This window comes from Ranitomeya variabilis, chromosome 2 (assembly GCF_051348905.1).
Source record: "Ranitomeya variabilis isolate aRanVar5 chromosome 2, aRanVar5.hap1, whole genome shotgun sequence".
NCBI lineage: Eukaryota > Metazoa > Chordata > Amphibia > Anura > Dendrobatidae > Ranitomeya > Ranitomeya variabilis.
Genome location: NC_135233.1, coordinates 420,827,797 through 420,841,943, shown reverse-complemented (window position 1 = coordinate 420,841,943; position 14,147 = coordinate 420,827,797). Strand labels below are relative to the sequence as shown.

The 14,147-nt window shown below is 46.0% G+C and overlaps 1 long non-coding RNA gene across 1 annotated transcript; it reads left to right on the top strand.

Annotated features, from left to right (window-relative positions):
* Positions 1 to 3,989: 3,989 nt before the first annotated feature.
* On the top strand, positions 3,990 to 5,860 carry LOC143809536 (uncharacterized). Its single transcript, XR_013222325.1, has 3 exons — positions 3,990 to 4,215; positions 5,595 to 5,689; positions 5,767 to 5,860. It is a non-coding gene; the product is annotated as an uncharacterized LOC143809536 (long non-coding RNA).
* Positions 5,861 to 14,147: the final 8,287 nt, after the last annotated feature.

Below are 14,147 nucleotides of genomic sequence, written 5' to 3'. Positions count from 1 at the left end.
TCCCGCAAACGCCGATCAATCCGAATAGCCATTGTCATGGACTCATTCAGACCTGTAGGCACAGGGAACCCCACCATAACATCCTTAATGGCATCAGAGAGACCCTCTCTGAAATTCGCCGCCAGGGCGCACTCATTCCACTGAGTAAGCACAGACCACTTACGAAATTTTTGGCAGTATATTTCAGCCTCATCCTGCCCTTGAGACAGGGCCATTAAGGCTTTTTCAGCCTGAATCTCCAAATGAGGTTCCTCATAAAGCAACCCCAAAGCCAGGAAAAACGCATCCACATTGAGCAACGCAGGATCCCCTGGTGCCAAAGCAAATGCCCAGTCCTGAGGGTCGCCCCGGAGCAAGGAAATTACAATCCTGACCTGCTGTGCAGGATCTCCAGCGGAGCGAGATCTCAGAGACAAAAATAATTTACAATTATGTTTGAAATTCTGGAAGCGAGATCTATCCCCGGAGAAAAATTCAGGTAAAGGAATTCTAGGTTCAGATATAGGAGCATGAATAACAAAATCCTGTAAACTTTGAACCTTCACAGCGAGATTATCCAAACCTGTAGCTAAACTCTGAGGATCCATATTAATCAGGTGAAATCAGAACCATTCAAGGATTAGAAGGAGAGAGAGAGAGGTAAGCAGAGATGCAAGTGAATCAACTAATGAGCAAACTCAGGAAAAAAAAAAAAAAATTCTCTGCAGGGTTCTTTTCTCTCCTTTCTTCTGCCAATTATTTTAACCCTTGGCCGGCCAAACTGTCATGGTTCTCAATGGCAAGAGAACATAGTAAAGCATACAAAAAGGACTAGCTCTTGGAAGATGGGAACTCGAGCTGACTGTGAGCTAAACCTACCGCACAACTAACAGTGGCCGGGTAGCGTGCCTACGTTTTATCCCTAGACGCCCAGCGCCAGCCGGAGAACTGACTGACCCTAGCAGAGGAAAATACAGACCTGGCTTACCTCTAGAGAAATTTTCCCCAAAAGGCAGACAGTAGCCCCCACATATATTGTCGGTGATTTCAGAGGAAACTGACATACGAAGTATGAAGATAGGTTTAGCAAATTGAGGTCCGCTTACTAGATAGTAGGAAGACAGAAAAGGGAACTTCACAGTCAGCTGAAAACCCTTTCAAAACACCATCCTGAAATTACTTTAAGACTCTAATATCAACTCATGACACCAGAGTGGCAATTTCAGCTCACAAGAGCTTCCAGCCTCAGAAATAATCAATCACAGAGAACTGGAACAAAAATGCAAAACAAACTTAGGACTACAAGTCCAACTTAGCTGATAGTAGTCTAGGAGCAGGAACATGCAACAGAAAGGCTTCTGGTAACATTGTTGGCCGGCATAGAAATGACTGAGGAGCCAGGTTAAATAGAAAACTCCCACATCCTGATGGAAACAGGTGAACAGAGGAGATGAAGCACACAAGTGCAGTACCACCAGAAACCACCGGGGGAGCCCAGAAACCAAATTCACAACACTGGCGCTGTGCACAGGTGCGATCTACTTACATCACTTGATATAAGTTCCAGAGCAGCGCGCACTGTGCATGCCCGAGAAATAATTGCAGATCGCGGGCGCCGGTGACGGCACAAGACAGAAAGGAGGCGGTGCTCAGTGTGATGATGGACGGCTGCGAGGCGGCTGAGTCAGGGGGAGAAAACGTACCCCCCGGACTCAATACAGGTATGGCGCGCAATTTATAAAAGTGAATATTTCAGCGTTATTAGGGATAAAAAACATAAGAGCCACCTTCAAAGAATGCAGCCTTAGTGCTGAAGAAGGTGGCTCTTTTACCTTAATAGGCCCTGGGGGGGGGGGGGGGGGTGACAGGTTCCCTTTAAGTTATTAAAGGCTTGGGATAATTGTCTACAGTCACTCTACAGACTGCCAAATCCTGATGGAGTGCACCTGCCGTCATGAGACCCCAAGACCACTGGTGTGTTCAGGCGGTCATGCGACCACGTTTGCTGTTTGCACATGTTGACTAGACAAGTTTGACTTCTGTCAATAGAAGAAAATCGTCACACGACCTCCTGCTCTCATCAGCGATGCTGGGGCCATTATTACTGTACATAGGGGGACTCCTAAATATTAAGGCTGGAGTCACACTCAGCGTAAGACAATACGGTCCGTTTTTTACGGCCGTAATACGGAGAAATGTTCCCAAAATAGTGGTCCATATGTCCTCCGTAGGCAGGGTGTGTCAGCGTATTTTGCGCATGGCATTCTCCGTATGTAATCCGTATGGCATCCGTACTGCGATATTTTCTCGCAGGCTTGCAAAACCGACATCTAATGGATTTATGTGCTCAAATGTCCGTTAAAACATATATACAGTATATATATATATATATATATATATGTCATTGAGACACATATATATATTCTATATTTATATTTAATTCAGCGCGATATATGTGAAAAGCCGGTAATTCAATTGCCGGCTTTTCATTTCTCCTTCACAAACCTGACAGGATGAGGCATGGTTTACATACAGTAAACCATCTCATATCCCTTTTTTTTTGCATATTCCACACTACTAATGTTAGTGCTGAAAGGAAAGCTGGGTGATCTGTACTTACATTGAGTTGCAGTGAGGCGCCCTCTGGTGGATGAACTCATATGAACTCGAGCGTTGGAACTTTTCCAAGGCTCCAGTTCATGAGGACATCCAGCAGAGGGCGCATCACCGCAACTCAATGTAAGTACAGATCACCCAGCTTTCCTTTCAGCACCCGGGGATTACAGGCACGAGCGAGTGCTTTAGCGCAGCTCCTGCCTGTAAATTGATTTAACCCCTTCAGAAGGATTTACATCGTGGGACCTGACAGATCCTCGGATGGTATGTATATTGTGGGTTTATTATTTTGCCAAGCGAGGGTCTGCAGGTGGATTGAGAGAGCAATAAAATATTAAAACAACCTGTGTGTTTATTTCATTAAAATAATTTTTAATAATGTGTGTGTGTTTTTTAACCCTTTCATACAATTGGATTAATAATGGATAGGTGTCATAATTGACGCCTCTCCATTATTAACCTGGCTTAATGTCACCTTACAATAGCAAGGTGGCATTAACCCTTCATTACCCCATATCCCACCGCAACACGGGAGTGGGAAGAGAGTGGCCAAGTGCCAGAATAGGCGCATCTTCCAGATGTGCCTTTTCTGGGGTGGCTGGGGGCAGATGTTTGTAGCCAGGGGGGGCCAATAACCATGGACCCTCTCTAGGCTATTAATATCTGCCCTCAGTCACTGGCTTTACCACTCTGGCTGAGAAAATTGCGCGGGAGCCCACGCCAATTTTTCTGCCATTTAACCCTTTATTTTAGCAGCTACAGCAGCCAAATTTTGCACATACACAATACTAACATTAGTAGTGTGGAATATGCAAAAAAAAAGGGGATATGAGATGGTTTACTGTATGCAAACCATGTCTCATATCCTGTCGGGTTTGGGAAGGAGAAATGAAAAGCCGGCAATTGAATTACCGGCTTTTCACTAACACCGCTGCGTATTTCTCGCAAGTCACACTGCTGGTCCGTGTGTAATCCGTATTTTTCTCGCCCCCATAGACTTTCATTGGCGTATTTTTTGCGCAATACGCTGACAAACGCAGCACGCTGCGATTTTCTACGGCCGTACAAGACCGTATATTACGGATGCGTAATATACGGCTGATAGGAGCAGCCCCATTGAGAATAATTGTGCCGTTTGTTTGGCGAGTTTTACGGACGTATTTTCTGCGCTCTTACGTCCGTAAGGCTATGTGCACACGATGCAGATTTGGTGCAGAATTTTCTGCACAAAATCTGCATCTTCTGGCAGAAAACGCACCTGCGTTTTTTATGCGTTTTTAGTGCGTTTTTTGCAGTGCAGTTTTGGTGCAGTTTTTTAGTGCGTTTTTAGTGCGTTTTTTTATGCTGATTTGTCAGCTTTTTAAAGCTAAATAAAGAGATTAAAAAAAAAAAAAATTACGTGATGTCATTTCCTAGTCCAACCTCTTCTCAATCTCCATTTTGGAAAGCCATAACCACTTTCTGACAGGCCTTACCATGAGTGCTGGTAATGAAGAACACAGGGAAGAAAGTAGCCCACCGCATACTGAACAGCATGTTACTTCTGTGCGGATACGCAGGCCACAACGCCTCCAGATGATTGGGGTTTTACTGGAGTATCTGAACCAGCAAAGATTGCAGGTAAGGCTAGGTTCACATTAGCGTTGTGCGGCGCAGCGTCGGGCGCTGCAGTGGTGACGCATGCGTCATGCGCCCCTATATTTAACATGGGGGCGCATGGACATGTGTTGCGTTGCGTTTTGTGACGCTTGCGTCTTTTTTTGCGTTTTTTTCGCATGCGTTTTGACGCGTTTTCGGCAACGCATGCGTTTTAGGACGCGTGCGTTCATTTGCAGAAATGCAACCTGTAGTAATTTCTAGCGGCGTTTTTTTGCCGCAAAAAACGCATGTGTTTATTTGCGGCAAAAAAATGCATTGCTGTCTATGTAATGCGTTTTTAAGCACATGCGTTTGTTTGCGTTAAAAACGCATGCGTTTTTATAGAAAAAAAAAAACAGAAAACAAACTGAAAAGCCACCCACCACCATCAAGGTGATAAAGGGATCCAAACCCTAACCCTACCCCTAACCTCACCCCTAACCGTTTAATGAACATTTTCTGACATAGTGCCACGTATTTCAGTCACGTTTAATGAATATTTTCTGAGTCATAGTGCCACGATATTTAAGTGCCACGTATTTAAGTGCCATGTATTTAAGTGCCACGTATTTAAGTGCCACGATATTTCAGTGCCACGTATTTAAGTGCCACGATATTTCAGTGCCGCAATATTTCAGTATATTCAGATATTTCAGTGTCACGATATTTAAGTGCCACGGATTTAAGTGCCACGATATTTCAGTGCCACGATAATTCAGTATATTCAGATATTTAAGTGGCACCGAAATACGTGGCACTGAAATACGTGGCACTTAAATACGTGGCACTTAAATACGTGGCACTTAAACGCGGCCATCTTAAACGCGGCCCTAACCCTAACCCTACCCCTAACCCTAGGGATCCTAACCCTAACCCTAGCTATTTCTATTTATAGTTGGTTAGTTGCACATTTCCTTTTTTTTTTCCCCTCCCAATGCGTCCTTTTGGGAATAAAATGCATCCTGCAAATGTGCCTGCAGGATGCGTATCTTTACCATAGACTTGTATTGCCAACAGATCGTGACATATGGCCACACGTTGCGTCCGTCGTGCACTGGATGCGTCAGGTTTTCGCAAACCGTCGTCTTTGAAAAATGCTCAAGGGAACTATTTTCTGTCCGTTGCATCCACTGTTTCAGACTGCGCATGCTCAGCAGGAAATATCGCTCTCACGGTATTTCCTCACGCAGCAGTCTGGTGGAAATGTGAAAGCACACACCTCCGTCTGTACATTGCGCCGATGATTCGTGACAGGCGACTAACGACGGAAGTGTGAAAGAAGCCTATGCTACACCATGTGTACAATAATATTACATGTCTCATTTTTTGACTGTGTGCAGTAACGCATATTTTTGCTACAGTCGCAGACCAGAAGACGAAAAATGTGGGTACACCCAATAGTGGCACAAAGGACTATGAAGGGACATTTTAATGTGCTATATCAAGATTTGAGGAGGTAAGTTTTTCTTATGTGAAATGACTACCTGTAAACTTATCCATGTCTGTCCGGACCTTTTTACTCCTTTTTTCCAGATACCCAGAGAAATTCATAGCGTTTTGTCGGCTGAGCATACCCGCTTTTGATCATCTTCTTTCTGTCGTCCGTGCTGAGCTGACATACGAGGACACTGCGATGCGGAAGTCCATCTCTGCTGAGGAAAGGCTGCTCATCACCTTGCGGTAAGTATTTTTCAATTTTTTGTTTTGCCTGTCATAAGTACTCTTTGACACGTCAATGTCTCCGGTACGTGTGGTGAAAGTTTTCCCGTGTCCTGGAGACACTGACAGATGACCATTTAAAGGGAACCTGTCCCCCCAAAAATCGACGCTGAGCTAAGGCCACCGGCATCAGGGGCTTATCTACATCATTCTGTAATGCTGTAGGTAAGCCCCTGATGCTGGTGGGCTTACCTCACCCTTGATTTTGGTGGGGACAATTTCCCTTTCACGGCTGGGATCACACATACGCAATATACGTCCGAGTCTCGCCGGTGAAATCCCACCTCTGGCGCCGGCACTCATGAGCGGAGCGTGCAGCTCCATGTGTTGCTATGCGGGTGCACGCTCCGCTCCGGAATCCAGACGCAAGAGGAGTCATTTCACAGGCGAGACTCTGCCGTATCTCGCGTATGTGTGATCTCAGTCCAATGTTTGGGTGTACGCACAGGTCAGCTAGGTGTTATGTAAATTTTTTTTTTTTTTTTTTTTTTTTTTTACATTTTCTGGGCGCATGGTACACAAACACACACAAACATGGCTGGCCACCACGAAAGAAGAGTGCTGTTGAACACGAACTCTTTATCACGTTTTGCTGGTGACCAGCGCTTTTCTTCTTCCATGGTGGCCATCCATGTGTTACTAATGTCTGACACAGTTACACACCTGTACACAGATAGCACTGGTCAATTAGTCCTTACTGTTAGTATTGTGACATATGGAACAAACCTGTCAGTAGTTTTTCCCGCTATAGAACATGTTGAAAACCGACCTATCTACTGCATTGTTACATTGACTGGGGAGTTATTGGCAGCATTGGAAGATGTTCTTCAAAAAACAGGCGGTGACATAGCGGTCCTAACTGCTGACAGGTTTTCTTTAACTTGAGGGTGACATTACTAATAATCTTTTCTTTCCTTGCAGATTTCTGGCCACAGGAGAGAGCTATACATCCCTGCACCTCCAATTTAGAGTTGGTAAATCTACCATCTCTCAAATTGTGAGGTGCACATGTACCGTCATCTGGCAGAAGTTGCAGCCCATCGTGATGCCTTCCCCAACCGAGGAGACTTGGCTGCAGGTTGCAGCAGGCTTTCAGTCTGTGGCCAATTTCCCAAACTGCATAGGTGCAGTTGATGGTAAACATGTAAGGGTTCAGCAGCCACCACGATCAGGATCACGCTTCTTTAATTATAAGAAGTATTTTTCAATGGTCCTGATGGCGGTGGCTGATGCCCATTACAAATTTGTTGCCATTGACGTTGGTGCCTATGGTAGTACTGGGGATTCTCGGGTGTTGCGAACTTCACAGATTGGGATGCAAATTCTTCAAGATGGCGGAACGCTCCCAGCCCCAAGACCTTTGCCGGGTTCCACACATCCAGTACCCTTTGTGATGGTATCGGATGAGGCCTTTGCTTTAACTACCAACCTGCTGCGCCCATACCCACGAAGGGGACTGGATGCCCGACGGAGGATTTTTAATTATCGGCTGAGTCGTGCACGAAGATATGTGGAATGCACCTTTGGTATCATGAGTAGTCAGTGGAGGGTCTTTCACACACCCATGCAGCTGAATACTGACACCGTTGACACTGTGATTAAGGCTTGCTGTGTGCTTCACAACTATGCTCGTGACTACAGCACTGACATAGATGTGGAGCACCAGCAGCCTGTATTGAATCCAGTGGTCAGCGTGGGTCTGGGAAGACCATCCAGCTCCGGTGTGTGTGTGAGAGAAACCTTCACTGACTACTTTATGAGTCCAGAAGGTGCCGTGCACTGGCAATACTCCTGTGTCGGTGATGTGCAGCCGGACCAGCAGAGGATGGACGAAAACTAACCCGAACACTGAAAATTAAATTGAAGACCAATAATCATTTTTCACTTTTTTTGGGAAAAAATTGTTATTTTCTTTTCAATTATTAAAAAAAATGTATAATCTATTTTTGGCTTTATTTCAAATTAAACTTTTTTTTTTCTTTTTAGTCTAATTATGAGTTATAGCACGAGTTGATTTTCTGAAAAAACTTGTTGGGTATGGGTATTCACAAACTGTGATTACATATAATGGAACAGCATTATGACTGTCAACATTGTAACTATTGTAACATGGTATACTCTTGGCCAAATAAAAAGTGGTCAGAGTTGGTATCTGAGTAGTACTGGCTGGTAGGCCGGTGATACCGTTGGTCATGCTGCATTGGCGGTGGCGGTGGCGGTGGTGGTGGTGGTGGAGGTCTCACACTCCGTGTGATACCTGTTACAATGTCCGCTAGTGGGGCAATTGGTGCAGGTTCTTCGAATGCGTCCAAAAGAGCATGGACAGAGCTCATGAATTTGCTCAGTCTTTCCGGTGCCAATAACCGTGCCTTGTTTGCAATAGTAGACCCAAAAAGATCAAGATAATCTTCTTTGGCAGATTTGTTTAGAAGATCAATGGTCTCATTGACTCTTTTTGTGGTTTTATCTTCTTTTTTTTTGCCTAATTTTTTTTTGGGGGGTGGGACTGTTATTGGCACCGGAACGACAGAGGTTTCTTGGGTTCTTGGAACATCACTTTGGTCAGCCGAAGATGTTGCACTGGAGCATATTCCCGAAGTGCCAGCGACAACAGGGATAGAGTCTTGTGAGCCCAAAGCAGATGCGTCATCTGCTGACTCTGCTGTTGAGTCCTCTACGGGGTCAGGAGCTGGAATGTTCCCTTCAGTGCTGTGAAAAAAAAGGAATTTTTAAGCTTCATACAATAAATTATATTCATAAGTACTGCATTCACTTTAGTTTTAACAAATCACCTTCTCAAAGTCCTGCTTGTGATCAAGAAACTTAGCTCATCATACAAGCTGAAGCTCCCTTTCACCGGGGAAGACCGGCTTTTGGACTGGCTGGTGTGAAATTTTTGGAAGCGGTCTCGCACTGAGCGCCAACGCTGTCTGACTTCTTTATCTGAAACAATAAAATATGATCATTACATTCCCTTTAAAATAAAAATTTCTGCAAGGTGTAAAAAAAAAAACTTACTAATTTGCTGCTGCAGGCTATAGGTGTAGCTGTCATAATGCGGATAGAGGTCACGTACAATCCTCGTCCAGCAATTGTCACGTGCATACTTGTCTTTATAGGCCTCATCGGCCGGGTCCCATATGGCGGGCATGTCCCTTATCTATTATGGATAACAAAATGTTATTAAAAACCTTCCTCAGATGTCATAGTTAGATATTAAAAAAAGGAAGAATATTTTTTTTAGAAATTGTAGACACACCGATATGTTATATATATATGTGTGTGTGTGTATGTATGTATGTGTGTATGTATATATATATATATATATATATATATATATACACTATATAATTGTAGGGTCCGTCTTTCTGTCCTTCTGTCTGTCATGGATATTCATTGGTCGCGGCCTCTGTCTGTCATGGAATCCAAGTCGCTGACTGGTCTCGCCAGCTGCCTGTCATGGATGCCGCGACCAATCAGCGACGGCCACAGTCCGATTAGACCCTCCCTACTCCCCTGCAGTCAGTGCCCGGCGCCCGCTCCATGCAAGCGGCAGGTTCCAGTGGCAAGGATGGTCTGGCAGAAGGACCGGCCATGACGTCACGGTCATGTCAAGGCGGAGGAAGGTGAATATATAATGATTTTTTATTTTTAAACCTGTGACATACGTGGCTGGGCAATCTACTACATAGTTGGGCAATATACTACCTGACTTGCCAATATACTACGTGGCTGGTCAATATATTACATGGACATGCATATTCTAGAATACCAAATGCGTTACAATCGGGCCACCATCTAGTGGGGTAATAAGGGGTTAACGTCACCCTGACATTGTAATTAGGCTGGTTTCACACTTGCGTTTTGATCTGCATGCGTTTTTAAAAAAAACATGTGTGAAAAAACGCATGTAAACGCGGTAAAACGCTGCGTTTTTTAGACGCATGCGTTTTTATAGAAAAACACAAGAAAACAAGAAAAAAACAAAAAACCCTAACCCTACCCCTAACCAGTGGCCACTTATATAAGTGCCACGTATTTAAGTGCCACGTATTTAAGTGCCACGTATTTAAGTGCCACGTATTTAAGTGCCACGTATTTAAGTGTCATGCATTTAAGTGCCACGTATTTAAGTGCCACGTATTTAAGTGCCACAATATTTTGGTGCCACGTATATAAGTGCCACGTATTTAAGTGCCACGATATTTCGGTGCCACGTATTTAAGTGTCATGCATTTAAGTGACACGTATTTAAGTGCCACGTATTTAAGTGCCACGATATTTCGGTGCCACGTATATAAGTGCCACGTATGTAAGTGCCACGTATTTAAGTGTCATGCATTTAAGTGCCACGTATTTAAGTGCCACGTATTTAAGTGCCACGATATTTCAGTGCCACGTATTTAAGTGCCATATATATAAGCGCCACGATATTTCGGTGCCACGTATTTCAGTGCCACGTATTTCAGTCACGTTTAGGATTAGGGTTGATATTCATAGCCTAGAGAGGGGCCATGGATATTGCCCCCCCCCCAGCTACAACTACCAGCCCGCAGCCGCCCCAGAAATGGCGCATCTCTAAGATGCGCCAAATCTGGCGCTTAGCCTCTCTCTTCCCACTCCCGTGTAGCGGTGGGATATGGGGTAATAAGGGGTTAACGTCACCGTGACATTGTAAGGTGACGTTAACCCCAGTTAATAATGGAGAGGCGTCTATAAGACGCCTATCCATTATTAACCCCTAAAAAAAAATTGGCGTAGGCTCCCGCCCAATTTTCATGTCCAGAAAGGGAAAGCCAGCGACTGCAGGCTGCTAATTTGTAGCCAGGGAAGGGGTTAATCTTCCCAGGCTATGAATATCAGCCCACAGCTGTCTGCGTGGCCTTACTGGCTATTAAAATAGGAGGACCCCAGAAAAAAAATGACATAGGGTCCCCCTATATTTTATAGCCAGAAAGGCTACGCAGACAGCTGCGGGATGATATTCATAGCCTAGAGAGGGGCCATGGATATTGGCCCCCCCCCCCCCCCCCCCGGCTACAACTACCAGCCCGCAGCCGCCCCAGAAATGGCGCGGAAGCCTCTCTCTTCCCACTCCCGTGTAGCGGTGGGATATGGGGTAATGAAGGGGTTAACGTCACCTTGACATTGTAAGGTGACGTTAACCCCAGTTAATAATGGAGAGGCATCTGTAAGACGCCTATCCATTATTAACCCCAAATTACTGAACACAAAAAAAAGAGACAGGAAAAAGTATTTTAATATTCTAAATTTTACCATACTTACAAATCCCTTGATGATCTGTAGTCTTTTCCGACGTAGTCCATTAATATCGAGTGTCCCACGACGATCTGCCATGGAGAACAGCCACCCCAGGAGATGTGACTGCTCTCCATGGCTGCCAAAACACACTGACAGCAGCTAAAGCTCCTGCAGTGTGCCTGCGCATGCGCGCGAGTTTACCGGCGTTCAATGAACTCCGGGACTCTCGCTTTACGACACTGCTGAAAAATTTTACAGCAGTTCAATTGCCGTAAAGTGAGCTCCCGGAGTTCATTTAGCTCCAGGAAAAGAACAGGCAGCTCCGATACACTGCAGGAGCGATTAACTCCTGCAGTGTATCACCGGAGGACGTCGTGGGACAACCTATACTATGGATTACGACGGAAAAGATTTTTTTGGGGGGGAGAAGAATGATCGAGGAAGGTGGCCTTCGGAGACGTATGTGGTGAGTATGTACTACATGTTATATGTGTGTTTGTGTTTTTAACCCATTGTAGTCAGTCGCCTGACGATGGGACAACTCTCCCATCATCACATTTCGATGGGAGCAGTAGTCCCACCCGACGAATGACTACAATGAGTCACTACTGACAGACTGACTGACAGACAGACACACAGACACACACACAGAGACACTATACATACCATTTCTACCATACGCCTCACATCGATCCCCATCCAACTGTACGACTCCATTTTCACTACACTCCGCCCACTCACTTCCTCCTCTGACGTCACTTCCGTCTGCTGCGGTTTTGACACCCAAATCCGCATAAAATCTGCAGATGGTATATACATCTGCAGTTTTTATGCGGATTTGACCCACAGAATGGGAGTCAATGGGTGCAGAAACGCTGCAGTTCTGCACAGAAGAAGTGACATGCACTTCTTTGAAATCTGCAGCGTTTCGGCACGGATTTTTCTGCACCATGTGCACAGCTTTTTTTTTTTCACATTGATTTACATTGTTCTGTAAATCACAGTGCAGTTCTGCAGCGTTTCTGCTGCAGAAAAAAACGCTGCAGAACTGCACTAAATCTGCATGGTGTGCACATACCCTTAGGGTACCGCCGCGATCAAGTGCAGGCGCGGTCCCGTAACGTTCTCTCTGTTCGCTAGGCCTCTGTCAGGATCCCACCCCTGACAGGGACCCCCCTGAGTCTCTCCCCGCAACACCCTCTGCCACAGGGTGTTGCCTGTTCGATTCCCAGTCAGCTTCTGTCTAACTTTCTGCCTAACCCCCAGTTTTACCAGATTGTGAGGAGTGGCCTAATACATAGCACCCTTAGCTCCCCCTGGAGGCCAGACTGTGAAGTGTTTTGGTGACTGTGATACTTGGTCAGAAGAACTCCTTCAGTGCCATCAGACGTACCATAGCCCCCCTTAGCGGCGGAGCATCAGTACTGCAGCAACCAGGACTCTGGGGCGCTGCATGTGTCCTACACCTGATACCGCAATACTGAGCCTCTGATGCCATATGTGTCCTACAACTGATACCCCAATACTGAGCCTCTGCTGCCACATGTGTCCTACACATGATACCCCAATACTGAGCCTCTGCTGCCATATGTGTCCTACACCTGATACCCACAATACTGAGTGGCTGCTGCCATATGTGTCCTACACCTGATACCCCAATACTGAGCCTCTGCTGCCATATGTGTCCTACACCTGATACCCCAATACTGAGCCTCTGCTGCCATGTGTCCTACCCCTGATACCCCCAATACTGAGCCGCTGCTGCCATATGTGTCCTACACCTGATACCCCAATACTGAGCCTCTGCTGCCATGTGTCCTACCCCTGATACCCCCAATACTGAGCCGCTGCTGCCATATGTGTCCTACACCTGATACCCCAATACTGAGCCTCTGCTGCCATATGTGTCCTACACCTGATACCGCAATACTGAGCCTCTGCTGCCATACGTGTCCTACAACTGATATCCCAATACTGAGCCTCTGCTGCCAAATGTGTCCTACACCTGATACCCCAATACAGAGCCACTGCTGCCATATGTGTCCTACACCTGATACCCCAAAACTGAGCCGCTGCTGCCATATGTGTCCTACACCTGATACCCCAATACTGAGCAGCTGCTGCCATATGTGTCCTACACCTGATACCCCAATACTGAGCTTCTGCTGCCATATGTGTCCTACGCCTGATACCCCAATGCTGAACCTCTGCTGCCATATGTGTCCTACGCCTGATACCCCAATACTGGGCCTCTGCTGCCATGTGTCCTACACCTGATACCCCCAATACTGAGCCTCTGCTGCCATATGTGTCCTACACCTGATACCCCAATACTGAGCCGCTGCTGCCATATGTGTCCTACACCTGATACCCCAATACTAAGCCTCTGCTGCCATAGGTGTCCTATGCCTGATACCCCAATACAGAGCCTCTGCTGCCATATGTGTCCTACACCTGATACCCCAATACTGAGCAGCTGCTGCCAGATGTGTCCTACACCTGATACCCCAATACTGACCCTCTGCTGCCATATGTGTCCTACACCTGATACCCCAATACTGAGCGGCCGCTGCCAGATGTGTCCTACACCTGATACCCCAATACTGAGCCTCTGCTGCCATATGTGTCCTATGCCTGATACCCCAATACAGAGCCTCTGCTGCCATGTGTCCTACACCTGATACCACAATACTGAGCCTCTGCTGCCATATGGGTCCTACACCAGATACCCCAATACTGACCCTCTGCTGCCATATGTGTTCTACATCTGATACCCCAATACTGAGCGGCTGCTGCCAGATGTGTCCTACACCTGATACCCCAATACAGAGCTGCTGCTGCCGTATGCGCCCCTATTACCACCCCTGATACCCCAATACTGAGCCACTGCTGCCATATGTGTTATGGACCTGGTGGTTAGGTGCACCTGGAAT